The 19,241-nt window shown below is 37.2% G+C and overlaps 1 protein-coding gene across 7 annotated transcripts in view; it reads right to left on the bottom strand.

Annotated features, from left to right (window-relative positions):
• Grik2 (glutamate ionotropic receptor kainate type subunit 2) overlaps nt 1–19,241 on the bottom strand; it is a 631,845-nt gene that overhangs the window by 458,614 nt on the left and 153,990 nt on the right. The window contains exon 1 of one of the 7 annotated variants that reach the window (XM_052751384.1): nt 8,984–9,051. The exons of the other annotated variants lie outside the window; for them this stretch is intronic. The gene's annotated coding sequence lies outside the window, so the exon portion shown is untranslated. Of the gene's footprint in view, nt 1–8,983; nt 9,052–19,241 lie in introns of those variants that run through there. 7 annotated transcript variants of the gene reach the window in all.

Below are 19,241 nucleotides of genomic sequence, written 5' to 3'. Positions count from 1 at the left end.
AGTGGTTTGTGGTTGTGATTAAATATCCTGTCAAAACAACTAAAGGAAGAATGTGTTTATCTTTGCTTACAGTTATAAGTTGTAGTCCACCATGACAGAATAGTTAAGGCATCTGGGACCTGAAGTTCTCATCACTTCACACACCCAGTTAGAAGAAGAAAGTTGTGAATGAATGCATACTACTGTTCAGGCCACTGTCTCTACTCTCACGTAGTCTGGAAAATCTTGTGTAAGGAACTGTGTCACACAGAGGGACTCACCTTCCCATTTCAATTAATTTAATCAAGATAATCTCTCACAGGAAACCTCAGAGTCCTATCACCTATGCGATTTTTAGATTCTTTCAAGTTGACAAATAACATTAATGGTCTCACCTACCCTTGGAAACTCTTAAGATGATGGCAATCACTGAATAAAGCAAAGAATTCAGAAATAAAAATTGTTCAAATTTAATATATTATGATTTGAGATGAATTCAAATAGACCAAGAGATGAAAATTCACATTTAACATTCAAAAGTCAGGAACAACATGTTATAAACCTCTGTAAAGCACCATATGCAGAGCAATGACTGAAGACATGAAGTATACAGTGGGACACAGGACAAACCACAGAATTATGTCATTTGAGAAAAGACTTCATTCTGAGGACAGATTTAAAAAAAAAAAACTGGGAATTGGCGCTGGAAATGGCAACAAAGGCAAGCAAACACAAAAGGTAATAGAGAAAAGTTCTAAAAATGAACAATCCAGCCCTGAACTCTTTCCAACTTTCTGCCATCACACACACCCCTTAAGAGGGGCTGCAAGGTTAAACCACACTCCCTATTTTGAAACCATGATGCACTTGTTCCCAATTCTCTGTCCTCTGGTACTGTTTAATCTGTCCTAATTATTGCAAATACCATGAATTCTCCCAATACCATTTCTTCTGTGGAATCTCCTCTACTCTCTGCTCTACAATGTGTTCCTTGTGCTGAATTATGAGCACAGAGAATATGACGCCTGGTTTGGCTACTTAGAATGAAGTGATGACCTTTGCAAGAACAATTTTATTGTGGTGGCTGTGGGCAGAAGCCAAAAAAATAAAGGATTAAGAGAGGAGTGGGTGGTAATTAGACAGAAAATCTGCAGATGACTGTGTGCAGTTAGCTACTGAAGAACAGCTGAGAGATGAGACAGGGACTTTAGGAAAACAAAACCAAAGTACAAGGTAAAATTAAAGGTAAAGTAAATGTTGACAAAATTCATCAGCTGAGAGAAAACACTGAGGATATGAAATAGTAGATACAATTGTGTGACCCAGAAATTTACAGGAAAGTGGTAAAGGCAAACTAAAAGGACAAAGGACAGTGTTTTCAGAGATGGAAAGGCAAAGAGTAGGAGATATTAGGACAGAAAGATGTACTTAGATGGCATCTTATTTGGGGTTTTTATTGCTGTGAAAAGATACCATGACCACCACAACTCTTACAAAGAAAACATTTAATTGGGGCTTGCAGGAAGATGTGGTGCTGGAGGATCTGAAAGTCCTACATCTTGCAGGCAACAGGAAGACAACTGACAGTCACACTGAGGGAAGCTTGAGCAAAAGAGACCTCCAAGACCACCTCCACATGGACACACTTCCTTCAACGAGGCCATGGCTCCTAATAGTGCCACTCTCTTTGGGGGTCATTTTCTTTCAAATCACCACAGATGGAAAATCTAAGATACCTTTACATTGGCTGAGTGACACCTGTAACTAAGTTCCGATTGTTTTGTTGAATTATCATAGGATGTTAGTAATAAAAACATAAAAAACTGGAATGGAGAGAAAAGGAAGACTACATGACTAAAAAATTAGGAAAACAAATCAACTCCTCATATAATAAAACTGAAAAATAAATATATAAAAGTCCTGTAGCTAAGTAGCAAAATAACAAATATTAACATCTCCATTTTACATAAGAAAAATTACTTTAAAATGCCAGAATTAATGAGGAATTATGTAAGTCAGGAACTGATGTAATCACCACAGAACTATTTTAAGCTGTTCCCAACAACAAGGGTAAAGAAATTTTAAATTTGTAATGTATAAACCTTTAGGAGCTTGATCTGTCTTAGATTAGAGATTACCAGGATTTCACAGCACTAAGCAATCTAAATATAAATCAAGATATTCAAGTCAGCAACAATCCAGATGACAATAATTAATGGTGCTATAGTATGAATGTAAGTTTACTATTTTATAACCTTAAAATACAATCTTATTAAGTCTAAGCTGATAACATTACAATCAGAATCTTAATTTGTTTTAAAATATTAGATTATATTAACAAAGAAAACTTTTTTAAACTTTTAAAACTGTCTTTCTTGATTAAAGTACAGATTACAGAATAGTTTAAAATATAAACACTTATATAAAGCCAAAAATAATTTAGATAACTTACAGAAATAGTTTACAATTTCGAGTGACATAAATATTTTTGCTATTTTAACCCACTGTAAAACACCTCAAGTTAATCGTATCATTTATTTTCCTCAAACTATCATAATCAAGCAGTTTACTAAAATACAGTAAAGTGGTTAAGAGCCTGAGTGTTGGCATAGAGCAGGTCTGTTTGAATACTCAATCTGCCACTTACTAGCTAAGTGATCTTGGCAATAAGACTTCGGTGTCCACACCTGCTGCCTCTTTTGTGAAGTGGAGAGAAAAAAAAATGCACATCAATATCTCAAGAGTTTTTGTGAGAGTAAAATTGCCTACTGAATAAAAAAACCAATAGGACACGGAGGATAAAGTAAGATTTTAGGAAATGGTGGCTATTAATTTCAATGATGATCTTCTATAACTCATGATTTTATATCTACAGGTTTTTTCAAAAACTGAAAAAAGTTTTAATGATCAACTGCAATATAAAAAGGTACTTGCTAATTTTTGAAACATTTAAAAAAAACATTACCAACATGTTACATATCTATATGGAATTTCCTGACAAAACAGATGAGAATACCTGTGATGCATTGCTAAAACTTCCACAACAAGAGGGAAAACTGAATGAGAAATGATACATTTATTACTAAAATATTTTACACAAAATATCTCTTGAATATTTCCAAAAGTGTCATGTCTTTATGATCTATCAATATTTGCAACTTGGAGATACATATGTAATATACGTATCATTAAAAATAACAATGTCTTCATTCAAATGCTTATTGATGAAATGCTAATGTGGGAGATTGCAATCAATTACTGAACTTCAGTGTGAAATGTTCCATCCATAAACTGGATTTCCTTGTTCTTCTTCAACTTCATTACTCATTATTTTGATTTTCTTTTTCATATTATATACAGTGTTTCAAGGTTAGTTAGATTTTACCTTATACATGGGATATTTTTGTCCAAAATTCTCCTTTCATTTTTAATGCCTTTATTCAGATTTGCCTCAATAAAAACTGATAAAAATTGTGCTAAGTAATAAAATCATAATGACCAAGTATATAGCATTTGTTTTTAACTTACAGATTACTGAATTGTGAAAATATAATTGAAACTTCAACATTTAGTGAAACAATTCATATGCAATGATTTAAAGAAAAATGCCTCCAGGTAAACCCACGAGTTTAAAATGATGTTTCTGAGACTGAAGTTTGTAGTTCAGGATGAAAGGCAGTGGTTACAGTTTACAAAGCCAGTGCTTTCACCTTCCCCACCCCGAAAACAAACAAACAAAAACATTCCCTGCTCTCTGTAAGGGGAAGAACTTTCCCAGAAGAAGGACTATTGTGTAATATTTAAAATAAAAAGTTATCATTCTGGATCTTCCTTTGTCCTGACTAACCTTGAGGTGCCTACCTTTGGATGTACGAGTTATTCTAAAATATCTACTGTCTCATATGCAAATATGTCAAACTTGACATTGAAAAGAAGAGCCAAGAGCACTGAGCCAGATGTTTTCTGAAAGTCAAGGGAGGAATCAGGGGTGCACTGTGTGACAGAAGGGGGTGCTCTCTACTCAACTTCTGCAGGCACCTGTAACAGCAGATTAATGGTGGGGAAGTGGGGTGCTACAAGCCAAACCACTGTGGGAAACACTCCCTTACTTAGAGGTCTAATAGGACTATTGTTTCCAGTCACTAGCATAAAAAAAGAAGGGTTACTTTACTAAGACTGCAGCAGTAAAACCTTAATCTCAAGACTTGTTGTGGAGGGAAACTGAAAAAAAAACAATGAGTGATTGGAAAAGGAGTCTGAACAAGCAACTTCCTTCCAGCTTTGTTGAAATTTCTCCCAATCTTGATTTCAACTAGAAATACTAAAAGGTGGACAGGAAATCACATGGAAATTGAATTTAGTCGCAATACATTATTACAGTTTTGCTTGTCTTTTCTACCAAACTATAAGCTATCATTTAGCTATTCCATAGACTTTAAATATCACCTGCTTGTTTCTGAATGGTTAAGAATAAATATGGCTGATGTGCAGGGAACAGCATTTAAAACAGGACATTTAATAACAAAGAATATCCTTTCCATGTACAAGTCTAATTATTTCCTCAATAAATAATCATGAGGAATGATCTCAATGCCAGCCTTTAGGGGGCACTATTCTGGACAATATAAAAGGAAGAATAAAAAATGTACAGCCTCCCTGTTAGAAGACTCCTTCTACAAGAGATGCAGACTAGAATCTCACAAAAAGCGAATTTCAAAGCCCTTGCAGGTTCCCATGACAGTTTGAGAGACGGCGCTGTAAGGACACTGGACACAGAACCAAGAGGATATGGGTGCTGTTGGAAGGTCTGTATGCTATGAATGTGTGTTGCTCTGATTGGTTGATAAATAAAACACTGATTGGCTAGTAGCCAGGCAGGAAGTATAGGCAGCGACAGCCCACCATCCAGGGAGCAGCATGTAATGACACACAGGTAAAGCCATGGAACATGTGGTGATATAGAGATGAATAGTTATGGGTTAATTTAAGATAAAAGAGCTAACTAGCAAAAGGTTGATCCATAGCCATGCAGTTATAATTAATATAAGCTTCCGAGTGATTATTTTATAAGTGGCTGCAGGGTGCATGGGGCAGGGCAGAACTGGAGAAAACCTCAACTACAAATGGCACTCAACATGGGGCTTGAACTCACAACCCTGAGATTAAGAATCTCATGCTATACTGACTGAGTTAGCCAGGCATAGGAGAGATGGGAAAAGCAACTTAAATTGATTTCTTCCAAATATTATTGTGAAATTATTGTGGCCCAAGAGTCTCTTGTAAAATTTTCTTGTATATTATAATGAAAATTTTCTTCATTATTAAATATAGTATTATTAATGATAACTATGATTTGGTCATTTGAGTTTTTTTAAGTTTTTAAAAATTCTTATTGAAGAACGTATTTTAATACAATATATTTTGATGATGCTTTCTCCTCCCTCCATTCTTCCCCAATCCTCTCTACTTCCCTACTCTCTCAACTTGATGTTCTTTTTTTCTCTTTCCCTCTTTAGAAACAAACAAACAAACATAAGACAAGAAACAGACACACACAAAATTTTCCACAAAACACAAAAATGGAACCAAAAAACCCAAAAGACCAATAAGACAAAAAGCACCCAAACAAAGCAAAATGAGACAAAAGTCTATTAAAAATATATTGAGTTCATGTTATATTGGTCAACTGCTCCTGGGCATGGGGCCTATGTGGTCAATATGCCTAGTGAGACTCCACTGGAGAAAAGTAATTTTCCCTTTGCCAGTGGGTAGCAGTAGCAGATAACTTCTTGGTTAGGGATTGGGTCCCCAGTCTACTTTCCCTTCTTACTGCTAGGACCCCTTAATTGATTCCAAATAAATCTATAACAGCATCAAGCTACTACTTGTAAACATTTTAACTGGCTCTTTATGTTAGAAAGAACAAAAATTCACATGAATTATCTCTAAAAGTATTAACAAAAGTCTTCTTTATGTTAAAAAAAAAGTAGGGGGAAAGTAAGGACAATTCCAAGGACCTACGCACTAAGACAGATTTCAGAAGTATCAGCAAACCTGTGTCCATCTTGGGGGCACTGTTGTCCTTTGTGATGGATCTCCATTGTTCCTGCATAGCAGTCTACTCGTTTTTTTCTGATTGATCTGCTTTCATGCCTTCAGTCTGAAGTTTCTTAATGAACCTCTCCAGTTTATAATTTTTCTGTTTACCTGCAGACACTGCTCAAATTCTAATGCCAGATGAGTCACAGAAGAATGGGCTGACTGTCCTTGGGTTCTGAATCCACCAGGATCTGTCCATATGCAGACAAAGAAGTGGTCCCAACAATACCCACTCCTGGAAGATGCCACGCCTGTCAGTAAAGACAGCTCCTTTGGACAGTTTCATTTGAGCAGGCAAGCATGAGCTAACAGGACATGTCAGGTTTCCCTGACAAGACTTAAGTTACCTCTTGCTCTTTCCTGAGTTGGCCTTTGTTTTTATTCAATTTCTAGAACCATAAAGCTCCTTTTACATCTCTAAAATTTGATCTATGTCCAACAGATTCTGCTTGGGAAATTTTTCAATATTTAAGTAAGTATATCAAATAAGAGCTCCCTTTCTGTGTATAGATACAATTATTTTACCTGTAAGCATCAGATATGTACTTAGAATTAGACATTTTTGACACTACAATGGGCACATAAATATTGTTTCCCTGATTCTTTTCATAACAAAATTTTTAAATTGCTCATGGAAGGAATGAAATTTTAACCTTGGCCTTTCAGTTCAGTAAGCATACAACGTAAGTCAGTTCCCATGTCTAGTTAACAAAATACAGCTGTGTTTAAACTCTTTGTGATTATTTCTGTGTGACTTTAAAATCAAATTTTTTATTAAATTCTTTGGTTTTGATCATTGATTTTGATTTAGTCTCATTTTGTGGCCCAAGATGTTCTGAAACCCACTATGTAGCCTAGAACTGGCATTAAACTTGCTGTAAGCTTCTTGCCTCAGCCTACTGAACTCCGGTTTTTCAGGTGTGTACCCATCACTTCAATCAAATTCTTATGACAATACTTTTTGTTTCATTTGCTTTGTTTGAAAGAAGATCTCATCAGATAGAGTTTTGGTAGATATTGGGAGCGATGAAACCTAGTGTATGATCAGCGTACGACTACCTGTCCATTGGGTTTCCTCAGGGCAAGGTACCTGTGAAAATGGACTCTCACTTGGCAAGGACCAGTAGTCCATGGGACAGTGTAGGATTTTGCAAAATTCATGCAGCTTGCAGACTCTTTTCTCTTTCATTATATTGGTGATTCTTTGAGTGATTTTTAGTTTTATTTTGTCAGTCACACATGCAACAGTTGTAATTTTCCCTAGAAATTCTGTTCCTTTTCAATATTTTGCCCTACGATTTAGCAGGTGGTAATGTTTCTTAAATCTCTTATCTGAGAAATTTCACTAACTAACTACAGCTCCCAACCCTGGGAACCTTTCTGACTCAATGGAGATAGTTAGGTACATATGAGAAAACAACATTTGAACATTAAGCATGTCTCACAGTTCTGGAAAGGAGAACAGGACATGCATACACAGACTAGAGAAAAAGTCATGCCCAACCTTGATTTTACTGTTTAATATAAGGGACAATTTATTTGTTATTATATATTAATACAGTCTTACAGAAGCTGTTGTGGATTGTGAAGTTATAACAGAGAACAAACAAAGCAATTCTCTAGTAACTAGAAATTCTGGAAAAATAGGGTACTTAAAATAAGATGATGCCAGAAACTAAAATACACCCTTTGTATTATATCATTTAAATAATTATTTCTATGGTGAACTAGACATAATTAAACCTTTGAGAATTTTGTTCTTTACTTTTCTCATTATTGTGATTCAAATCCCTGAAATGAACTCTTTAAGGGACAAAGGTTGAGTATGACTCATGGTTTCAGAGGGCTCAGTCGATGGTCAGCTTTCTTGTCACTGGGGCAGAATTTCTGACATAAAAAAAAAAAGTTAAGGGAAAAATGTTAACTTTAACTCAAGGTTTCAGAGGGTAGTCCATGATTGTTTGATGTCATCAGCAGATGCAGAATCTTGTGATAGGGGGAGTGTATTTAAGAGATGATTCTTTATCATTAGCAGACAGAAATCAGAGAAAGGGCATACATACATCAAAGGGCCAGGGCAGGACCCAGCACAAGGTGAAGACCCCAGTGATACTTTCACCAGCTAGATCCTACATTCTACAATTCAACACCTACCAATAACACCATCATATTTCAAATCTATCAAAGGATTTATCTATTGATTAGATCATAACTCTCAGAAGTCAATCACTTTCCAAAGCACATCAGCTGGCAATTTACCCTATTCAGAAGGCTTCTATACATCAGGTCAGTAAGAGGAGAAGGAGGGTGAGACTGCTCACATCCTGAGGGACAGAGAGCAGAGGGGAAAGAAGAGTCTCAGAGTAATGAAGAGTCTTCATGTTCATGCTCCTACTTATATACTCTCTCTAATTAGGTACCACCTCTGAAAATTTCTATCCACATCCCACAAAAGTAGGACCAGCAGAGAACCAAGCATTCAGCACATGAACTAAGGAACCATTTCATATTCAAAACCTAACAAGAATGCTGGAATGATTTAGGTACTTCCTAATAAAACTATAATCATATGAACATAATTTTTTGTCTCATTACACCTATAACACTCACTTCATAAAGTTCTTAGAGTGTTTAAGGTGCTGTACTTCAATTGCTTCTTTTATCTGACTCCTTTCCCAAATTGGATTTCTTGAAGGATTTTTTTACATAACCCATACTGGTCTTGATGCTTGAGTAAGTAAGAGTGAAATAGTCAATCAGATAGCTTTGATACAAAATAATGTACTTATGCTCATTTTCAAAACTATTATAATTTAAAGTTTAGAAGCACTTTATTGTGGAGAACTAGCCAAACTTATGAGAGTCTAGTAATTTAACTTCAGGTACAGTATTTGAGATTACTTACTATTGATCAGCCATGAACATCATGAGCCTCAGGTGATTGATATCCTCATTGGCTGTTTTTGAAGCATCTAGAGAAATAATATCACCACAATTTGCTGAACTATGGAGCTTCAAACAACAGGCATAGGAGCATTGGTTTAGACACATCTGTGCTAAGCAGAGCATTGTGTACAGCAAAGCATCACAAAATATAAAAAGCTCACTTCACATAAAAATTTCCTTCCCATACATAATACCATGATAGGCAGGGTGAAAACTTGATTAAGGAAAAATCAACCTTCAAAAAGCTCTGATGATTATTTTCTCTAACCACAGAATTGTTGCCTTTATAAGACAATGCCTGGGTAAGAAGGAATGTATAAGATTCATCCTAAATAACTCCCAAGAAAAGACAGGGAGAGATGACTCAGAAAAGTGCTTGTTAGGCAAGCACTTGTTGAGGTCGATCCTTAGTGCATTCATATAAAGACAAGTATGCTAGCATATGCCTGTAATTCTTGTGTTGATGGAGCAGAGACAGAAGAATCCCTACACCTTGCTGGCCAGCCAGTCTAGGTGAATCAATGACCTTCAGGTCCAGGTGATATACCCTGCCTCCAAAAACAAGTTGAAGAGAGACATGTGTCATTGACCTCTGGCCTCTATGTGCACACATGTGTATAAACACTTGAATAAACACACACACACACACACACACACACACACACACACACACACACACACACCTCCAAGGAAAGCAAAAGCAGTAAATTAATCAATAAGCCCCATAAAATATTGCCAGAGGGAAAGAAAACAAGGAATGGAGATCCTCTGGTTAAAGTTTAGGATTAATAGCTTAAAATATATAAGGTGAAAAACCCAAAATTTCATTCTTCTAGCACCAATAAACTGCTCAGGAATTTTCTGTATAATTCTAACATGTCATTTGAGATCTTTCAACTCAAATTTCCTCAACTGCCAAATGACAAGAATGTAAGAGTTAATTTTGGCAATGTACATATGAGCTACACTTGCATGGTGTTCTCTTTTCTACAATATTAAAGATGGTCATTTTCTCTCTTCTACCTACAGTATATGAACAGACACACAATCCTGCCCCCTCCCAGCCACTCCCTGTACAGCTAAGTCTTCTCACAGAACCAATTAAAATCCAGTACTTTTCATTTCTTAGTTTATTACCTCAGGTCAGCATTGTGTTTGATGTCAGAGCTTCATACTAACCTTCCCAACTTACAATCCTTGCCATATTATCAGAAAGTGAGAGTTAATTATAATCACATTGTGTTAGCTATTATAATACATTGCTATTTCCTAGTAGTATCTATTTGGCTTTTTTGGAAGATAGTATTCCAACAAAGAATAGAGCAAAGCTAATAGGAGCACAGCATGAATAGGCAGAAAGTCTATGCACACCTACAGCATCAAGCCTAATGGAGCCAGAGGCCAAGTTGGTTTTCTTCACCTCTGTTCTAGGACCTAAAACCAATGTCTGATACTTTCTGAAAACACAAACTCTTGTTTGTTAAATGAATCAAAAAACTAACTACATGTTTGTATATAGTGGTTAAGCATATTTTATATCATGACATATCCCTAACCTGGCATGCAACTGTGAACTAGTACTTTCAAAGTAGTGGCATTCAAAAATGAACTGCTTCTTATGGGCTCAAAAAGTGATCACCTCCAGTCATCTAGAGCAAAGATGTCACCCAAGTCACCAATTTTCAAATGCCATTGAAAGCACTTCCAAATAAGTATCATACTTAAAATAGCCAAAACCATTTCTTAAAAGAGAAATCCTCTCCTTTTAAATTTCATTCTGAATGGATTTTGGATAATGTATCAGGCACATCTTACAGAATGTTGTGGCAGGGAGAATTTGAGATCACAGTAAGTCAGATAAAGCTTTCCGACCATGGGGACAGTGTAGTACCATGAGATGAGCCACATTCGTGCAGACCCAAGATTTTCAACACCCATCAGAACAAGAGGAATGGAGAAATAACACCAAAATATCATAAAACTTACATGATTCTACCTCACCTTCCAAAACACATATAATAACCATTTACTTTTATAATTAAGAAAATGAAAACCAGAGATGTAGAGACACACATCCGTGGTACTCAACCCGCTAGTGACAGAAAACTATACCCACAGCATGCTTTCACTTTTGCTCTTACTGTTATTATCCTCTCTCTCTCTCTCTCTCTCTCTCTCTCTCTCTCTCTCTCTCTCTCTCCATATATATATATATTATTGTCCATATTCATATATATATGGACTATACAGAAACTAGTCACTGTTGACTGAAAAAGTAAAATTGGGCCAAATAATATTTAATTTTCCACTGTAATAGTACTTTTACATTCCACATTCAGACAGCTGGCATAATTGAAGACAGCTTGGAACCCCTGAGGATATCCAAACTGTCACAATTGAAGAAAGATTTAAGTATCCTGCAATGTAAGACCTACTCAATGACATTACAAAGCTGATTCAAAATACCATCTTTGTTGGATCCTCAATATCCAATCTATGAACAATAGGCATAATTAAATACAGAAAGATGTAAATTAAGCAAGCAAAATGATAGAGCAAATCATTTCATTTTTGCACCTGTGAAGTACAGTATGCCGTTATTATTTCCCAAAGAAAACAGAACAGGCTCTTGCATGGACAATTATCGAAAGGGTTCAGAGCAGCAGCAGTTATAAAGGACAATAGAGTTCTTTCCAAGGACTAAAAAGATACCAATGGATGTAGTTTTCAAGTCAGAGTGAGAACACACAGCTGCTGCCAAGGATTCTATTTCATGTACTTCAATGTTCCTAATTAAAACAAAACCTCAGGTCTCCTACCCTCAAGCCAGTAAAAAAGCAGAGCGTGTGTGCACACGCGCGCGCACACACACACACACACACACACACACACACACACACACACACACACACACAGGGCCAGCTATAATTTTACGTCTTGTCAAAAGAGCTTTTTATGCATTTTTTGTTGACAACTACAGAAAATAGTGTGCAATAAAGCATTGGGGGAGAGACAACTCTCACCCACAAAAGGAGGTGGTGTCATGATTAAGAGAAGGAGTTCTGGAAATAGAGGCCTTGGTGCAAGTCCTTACTTGGCTAAAATTTCTGTAGTCTTGGGTAAGTTAATCATTCTGTCTTTAAAAAAATTTTATGGTAAATTGGAAGAAACTATAGTTCCCCCGTTCATTGGACCATTAACAGAATTAAACATAAGGATCTATGCAAAGTGTCTGAAACACTGACACATGGAGACCACCTACTAAGTGCTAGCTCTTACTATTTGGTTTAAAATATTATATATTTGCAAGTGTTCCACATAGATGCAAACAAGAACAACGATCTAAATACACATCATTGTCTTAGCATTTACATGGTTGAAAATCATAATAGCAGACATAGAAGTCCCACCTATAAAATGACTTACTAAAATGTAAAAGGAAAGACATTGTTTCACTAAAATCAAATGAAAATCAAATAAAAGTATTTTCTAATGTGTACTGGGAACGTCTTGGCAAGGTGAGCAAGGTCATTACCAGCAGAGAGATAGTGTCACCTCCAGCTTGGTTTGAACTAAAAGAGCCAAGGGAAAGATCTGCCAATGAGCCCACCATGGAGGAGCATAAAACCACCTGCAAAATCCATTCTAGCATCTGTCTCTTGGAAGTGCCAAGCCTCCTCCCCCACACCACCCAGCTGGCCCCTTCCACACAGAGCAGTTCTAAAGGCCATCATCTTTGTGATTCATTGTAGCTGGGCCTCCTACATTTGATTGTCCCAGGAGGTATTCAGTGAGTCCCCACACAGAAACTCACTCTCATTTCCTGCCACAATGGATGCTGTACGTGCTTCTGCCTTATTCAGCACTTGCCAAAACCACAGACTGATCCATGGATTCAAGCAATGAGCACATTTAATATTCCCCAAACTCCATCCTCAGAGCTGTCCCGAGGGAAGTGAGGGACATTAGGTTTATCATCCACTCATTGACCATTTTCAAATGTGGATCAAATTAGGGAAGGAATGGTGAATTGTTTAAGGGAACAGTGCAGCCACCAGGCTTTTCTGAGACTATGAAAAGGTCATGATGAACTGAGAGGAGTGATGACATTGACATTCTTGCATTTCTTTGTCTATGACAGGATAAGGATGTGACATACTTTATATGACTTTTAGAAAGAGTAATTGGTTTAGTAAATGTAAAGTGCTTAAATGAGTTTCTGACAAGTCCTAAACAGTCCCTAACTGTTGGACATGCTCAAAGGATAATCCTGGATATGACTAAGATGACTATGGAGAAAGCAATAGACAACACAGCTAATACCATGCTGCAACTACCATGTTTATAATTTAGAGAAGGATCATTAGAAAATTTCTCTGCTTTTACCAGTTTTATATGTTGTAGGAAAAATAGTCAAATACAGTAGTGTACACAGAAGTAATCCACTTCAGAATGATACATGAGATAAAGAAGCTAAAACAGATGAGAGTTACAGGAAAATAGAAAAGCAGAATGTAAGAGGCCCAAAAACTATGTAATTATTGAGCAGTTTAATTCAAGAAATAGTAATGAATACTTACACAATAATCACAGTGTATAGGTCATTTGTATTTATTAAAACATATGAAATGTCATTACTTATATAATTAACATGATAAAAATAGCCTAATACATTTTACTAATTTAATTCACACAGTACTCAAACAATTCTGTTATAAGATCTCTTATTATGCTCTGAAACTAGAATACAGAAAGACTAAGAAATACTTTGCTCAAAAATCTCATTGTTGGCTTTTAAAAAAAGGGAAAGAAATAGAAAAAATAGAAAGGAATTTCACACCTAGAATTTGTGTCTAGTTTTCTCTTTTATCTGCTCCATTGCGGTGTCTTCATAATGTGAAGTAGAAGACACACCCTGATAACTTTAACACTTAGTAGACAGAGTTGAGAAGAACTGTGGAGTACATTCACAGAACCAGCATCAGGGCATCAGGCTATTCACTCCAGAATGCTACTGTGTAATGTTTAAGTGAAAAGATTCAGACCCAGGACAGAAGCTTTCATCAATTTGGCTGAAATCACTTTTAGGAGAACTGTAAATAATCATTTTCTCTTTCAACACTAAAGCTGTTAACTCTAGAAAAAGTGTTCTCTCAAGTTTATTGTTTGCTTTCACATTTCAATGTTACTTTTACATTTGTGATAGTAAGCACAACAACCATGAAAAGTTTGTACAGCATAGTTAGAAGTGGAGTAAAGACTTTATTGGCCTCTGGAATGGGAGAAACAGGCAGGACACTGGGTCAGAAAAAAGGAAACAGCAGAAAAAATTGCTCAAGAAAAGTACTGAGAACTAATAGGTTGTGCAAATAAGAAAAAAAAACATAGATTTCATAAAAATTCTAAAAGTAAAGTCAAACGAAAGGATAAACAATATGATGTGGAATAATACCAATTATGAAAGGGAAGCCTGATTAATCCAATAATTTGTATGTTTATCCAAAGAGTTTTAGGAAATTGCTGTAAGAAAGACTTTCAAGTTTGTAGTTTAAGACCTGGATGATATGTTTACACATCTAATATGCTACATTAACTCAAAATGAAAAGCTTCACTAAGTTGAGACTTGTTCATGATAAAAGGAGGCATCTATATCTGCATTGTATTTGTTTACTACTCTGGTCATGGTATATATCTCATATTCTCCAAAATCAAGCTGTGTCAATGAAAGAATATACATTCACTTCTCTGTTCTATTGCTATACAGTGTAATGTAGTCTCCGAAATATTTCTATAATTCAGTTTGACAGGTCCTACAAAAAACAAATTTCTTCAGCTTGGAGTCCTCTGTAGAGTGTTATGATTTCACTCTGAAATGGTCCCTGAAGATAAGCTCACATATACAATGCTGGGCACTGGGTGAGGAGAGCGTGGGTCCTGAGAGCTAACCTAGTCATGAATTAATCCCTTGATGAAACCATACGAAGCATTATAAGGCAGTAACTGGAGGTGTGGCCTAGCTTGGGAAGGTGGAGCACTTGCACTTGGGGTGTGCTAAGTCTCCAGCGCCTTCCTGTCTCAGATTCCACTTCTGCTGCATCATGTGGGCAGCTTCCTCCACTCTCTTCTTCCCTCATCACAAGACTAGGTAAGTGGATCCAGGTGGCCAGAGAATAAAACCGCTGTAACCATGAACCGAAATAGGTGCTTTTTTCCTTTCTTGTTTTTCTCACTTGTTTTGTCAGTTCTATGCTGTGCATAACTCCCCAGGATAAACAAAGAAGGAGAATCTGGCTAGATTTCCTGAAAATCTGAAAAATATCTTTTCATTTGTATTTCAACAAATCTATCACAGAGGAAAATGCATAAGTTAGAAGAGAAAACTACAAAAACATTCCCCGAGAATAAGCCATTTTGGGGCTACTCAAGTGGAAAAGTTGCATGTGGTCCTAGTCCTAGACTTTTTTTAATTAAAAATTTTCATTTATTTTACATACCTACCACAGTTTCCCTTCCTCCTCTAATCTCATTCCCTTCCCCCATCTCCCATCTACATCCCCCCACACACCCCATCCACTCCTCTTCTGTCTCCATTCAGAAAGGGTAAGACCGCCCATGGGAGTTAACAAAGCATGGCACATTAAGTTGAGGCAGAACCAAGCGTCTTCCCCTGCATCAAGGCTAGGCAGGAAAACCAACCATTGGGAATAGGTTCCTAAAAGCCAGCTCAAATGTCAGGGACAAGTCCTGATCCCATTGCTAGGAGCCCCACAAACAGACCAATCTACACAACTGCAAAGAACTTAGGTCGATCCCATGCAGGCTTCCTAACTGTTGTCCAAAGTCCGTGGACTCCCATGAGCTCAGTGAGCTGGCTCTGTGGGCTCTGCTGTCATGACCTTGATCCCTCAGACTGGTACACTCCCTCCTCCCTCTGTTCAACAGGACTCCCGGAGCTGTGCTCAGTGCTTGGCTGTGGATTTCTGAATCTGCTTCTTCCATCAGTAACTGGATGAATGCTCTCTGATGACAGTTAGGGCAGTCATCAATCTGTAGAAGAAAGTCAGTTCGGGCACCCTTTCCGTTATTGCCGAGTCTTAGCTGGGGTCATCCTTGTGTATTCCTGGGAGTTTCCCTGGCACCAGGTTTCTCTGTAACCCTAAAATGCGCCCCCATCAAGATACCTCTTTATTGCTCTCCTGGTTGTTCTGCCCCCAACGCGCCCAACCCGATCCCTCACGTTCCCAAACTGCCACCACCCCCCACACCTACACCCCCCTCCACCTATCCCTTCGTTTCCAACCATCCCAACCCCCACCCCCATACCTACACCCCCCTACACCCCCACCCTCCACGCCCCACTTCGTTTCCCCCCATCCCCACCCCCCACCCCCAGTTTGCCTAGGAGATCTCTTCTATTTCCCCTTCCCAGGGAAATCCATGTGTCCCTCTTTGGGCCCTCCTTATTACCTAGCCTCTCTGGGTCTGGGGATTGTATCCTGGTTATCCTTTACTTTACAGCTAATATCCACGTATGAGTGAGTGCATGGCTCTGTGGTTAACAGCACTGAATGCTCTTCCAGAGGACACAAGTTCAATTCCCAGCACCCATATGTCTGTAATTCCAGTTCCAGGGGACCTGACACCGATGGCGAAATACCAATGCATGTAAAATAAACAAATAAATAAACAGATAAACAAACAAACAAATAATAAAAACCTAGTCCTACACCTCCAGTGACTTTTAGAAGAGAAAACCCAGGAACTTCTTGGTTTTGTCATTGGGAATAAACATTAGTTTCCTGCACCATGTCAAGTTGAATATCAGAGAGGCACTTAGCCTCTGAGGCAGGCAGGAAAATGCCTGACCCTCTGCGGGCTTCTCCCCAGTGATTCTCATAAATACCTCTATAGAAATACTAAGAAAATATAAGGATAACCCAAAATGGGAAGCAATTTGAGGATTGTCTTAAAAAGCACAAGGGATGGGAAACATGAACCAAAAGTTAGAAAGCCAGATAGAGATCAATGTTTGCTCTGTTTAAATATACTTCATGGGAAAACAGAAAACTTCTGAGGCTGCGTCGTCAAAGAAAATTCTATGCTGGAAGATGCTTCTCCGTATTTGTTTCTTGAGCACAACTCAACTCAAGGTTAGAAGAAATTTCTGATATTAGTAGTAAGAGGTGCAGTATTTGATTTATGGGCTTGGGAAAGTTAATTTATTTTTCTAAATCTATTTACCCAAATATATGATAAATTGAGTGCTTCCTATATCCAAGAGTTGAGGTGAGGATCACATCTGAAATACGGAAGAGTACCAAAGAGACACAGAAAGAAGAGAAGTTAAATTAAAAACAAAACTCATCTATAGCATAAAAAAGTATATTAAAGCCGGGCGGTGGTGGCACACGCCTTTAATCCCAGCACTCGGGAGGCAGAGCCAGGCGGATCTCTGTGAGTTCGAGGCCAGCCTGGGCTACCAAGTGAGTTCCAGGAAAAGGCGCAAAGCTACACAGAGAAACCCTGTCTCGAAAAACCAAAAAAAAAAAAAGTATATTAAAGTAATAGAGTAATAGGAGCCCAGATATAATAAAAAGAGGAGAAGCAGTAGAGATAAGCATCCCCCTGATGACTTAGTCAACATGACGTGTCTTATAGGGGGCAGAAACTTATAGACATAATCAGTTTGTCACACAGAGCCAAAGACCAGTTTTCAGACTCTGGAATACAAATACTACAGTAGAAAATAACTCCCATGTGGATTTGATGAGCCCAGAAGAGAGAATACCCTGTTGTGTGTTAAATGACAGCATGGAATAGTATCACAGGAAAATTCCATCCAGAGCATGAAATGGCTTACACAGTAAACTTACCAATACAACTTCTATTAAGTTTTTTCAGTATATTTTTTCTTAAATAAATTTTTGAGTGTATTTCAATATTGACAAATGCTGTGGCTATGTTCCCCTGGATAATCATTTTATTTGCTTTTGTTTTTTTTTTTTAAATAAAAGTAGTAAAGACAGAGTAGTAGGAGGGTACAAAAGAAACATATGGTAAAAGGGATAAAAATACTGAGACAAAAGAATAGCACTGTTTTGATATTCCTCTATCAGGAAAACCCAGTGCCTGTTTATTTTATATTATTACAACCCTGCATTCTTGACATATGTTCAACTAGTGTCCTACCGAGATCACAGCACTTTTTGTGTTACATTTTACTATGCTTGCTCAATTATTCTTGATTACTGGACAACATTTTATGTTGCAAATGAAAACCAGAATTTTGGCTACGCATTATTTTGCAATTGGTTAATTTATTGTTTAAATTGTATTTTTATTTCTTATAGTATGAAACATTGTACACATACCAGTCACTATTTAAACACTTTGTAAACAACTATTAATCCTCATTATTCTAAGAGCACAGGATGACTATTTCCATGTTACAATGGGAAAATCCAGGCTGACAGGTGTCAACACCTTGTTAAAGCCACACAGCTAATGAGCAGGTGGAGCTGGAACCCAGTCACAGGAGTTGGAACTCAGTCAGAGGAGTTTGTGCCTTTACATAGTCCTTCAGGATGGATCTAGTGATTTAATATTATACAGAAATACAATGAGTGTTCACTTCACTTTCCTACGGCTTATTTGATATGTGTCACTGGTCAAACTTATTGCTAGTTGTTGCTTTAGAATTGGAAGGTTTTTATTCATAAGCATAGGTAATAGTGGGTGAGAGACCCGATGGTAATTTTGCCATAAAATTCCTCGTAACTTCCAATTTCTATGAGTTCCAAATACAAAGCATAAATATATGGTACTTGGAATGTTGCTTCATTCAGTAAGGTTTACTTGAAGAATTGGCCTCAGAACCCTTGTGTCTCTAGACTAATGAATGGACTAAGTCTCCTGCTTCACAGTGATAGCTTGTAACCATAAATCAGCAAGGCTTTCTACACCAATTTTAGCAGTTAAGCAAAAACAAACAAACAAACAAAGAGATCACTTGGGCAGCCACATATAATTTCACAATTGAAAAAAAAAAGGGCATTGGGCCTCATAGCAGAGTACAGTCACTGGCAGCTTTGAATCTCAGCTTAGAATATGTAGACTCAGTTAATGGTTCAGTATTAAAACTTTCTAAAACTTGTGTATATATTCAGTTTCCGTATTTCAAGGAAAACAGATGGGTAAGTAAGTCTTCTTACTGGTT

The sequence above is a fragment of the Peromyscus californicus genome, unplaced genomic scaffold (genome assembly GCF_007827085.1).
Source record: "Peromyscus californicus insignis strain IS unplaced genomic scaffold, ASM782708v3 Scaffold_22__1_contigs__length_63687245, whole genome shotgun sequence".
Classification (NCBI taxonomy): Eukaryota; Metazoa; Chordata; class Mammalia; order Rodentia; family Cricetidae; genus Peromyscus; species Peromyscus californicus.
Note: the sequence above shows the minus strand (reverse complement) of the source record. Positions and strands in the feature narration are given on the sequence as shown.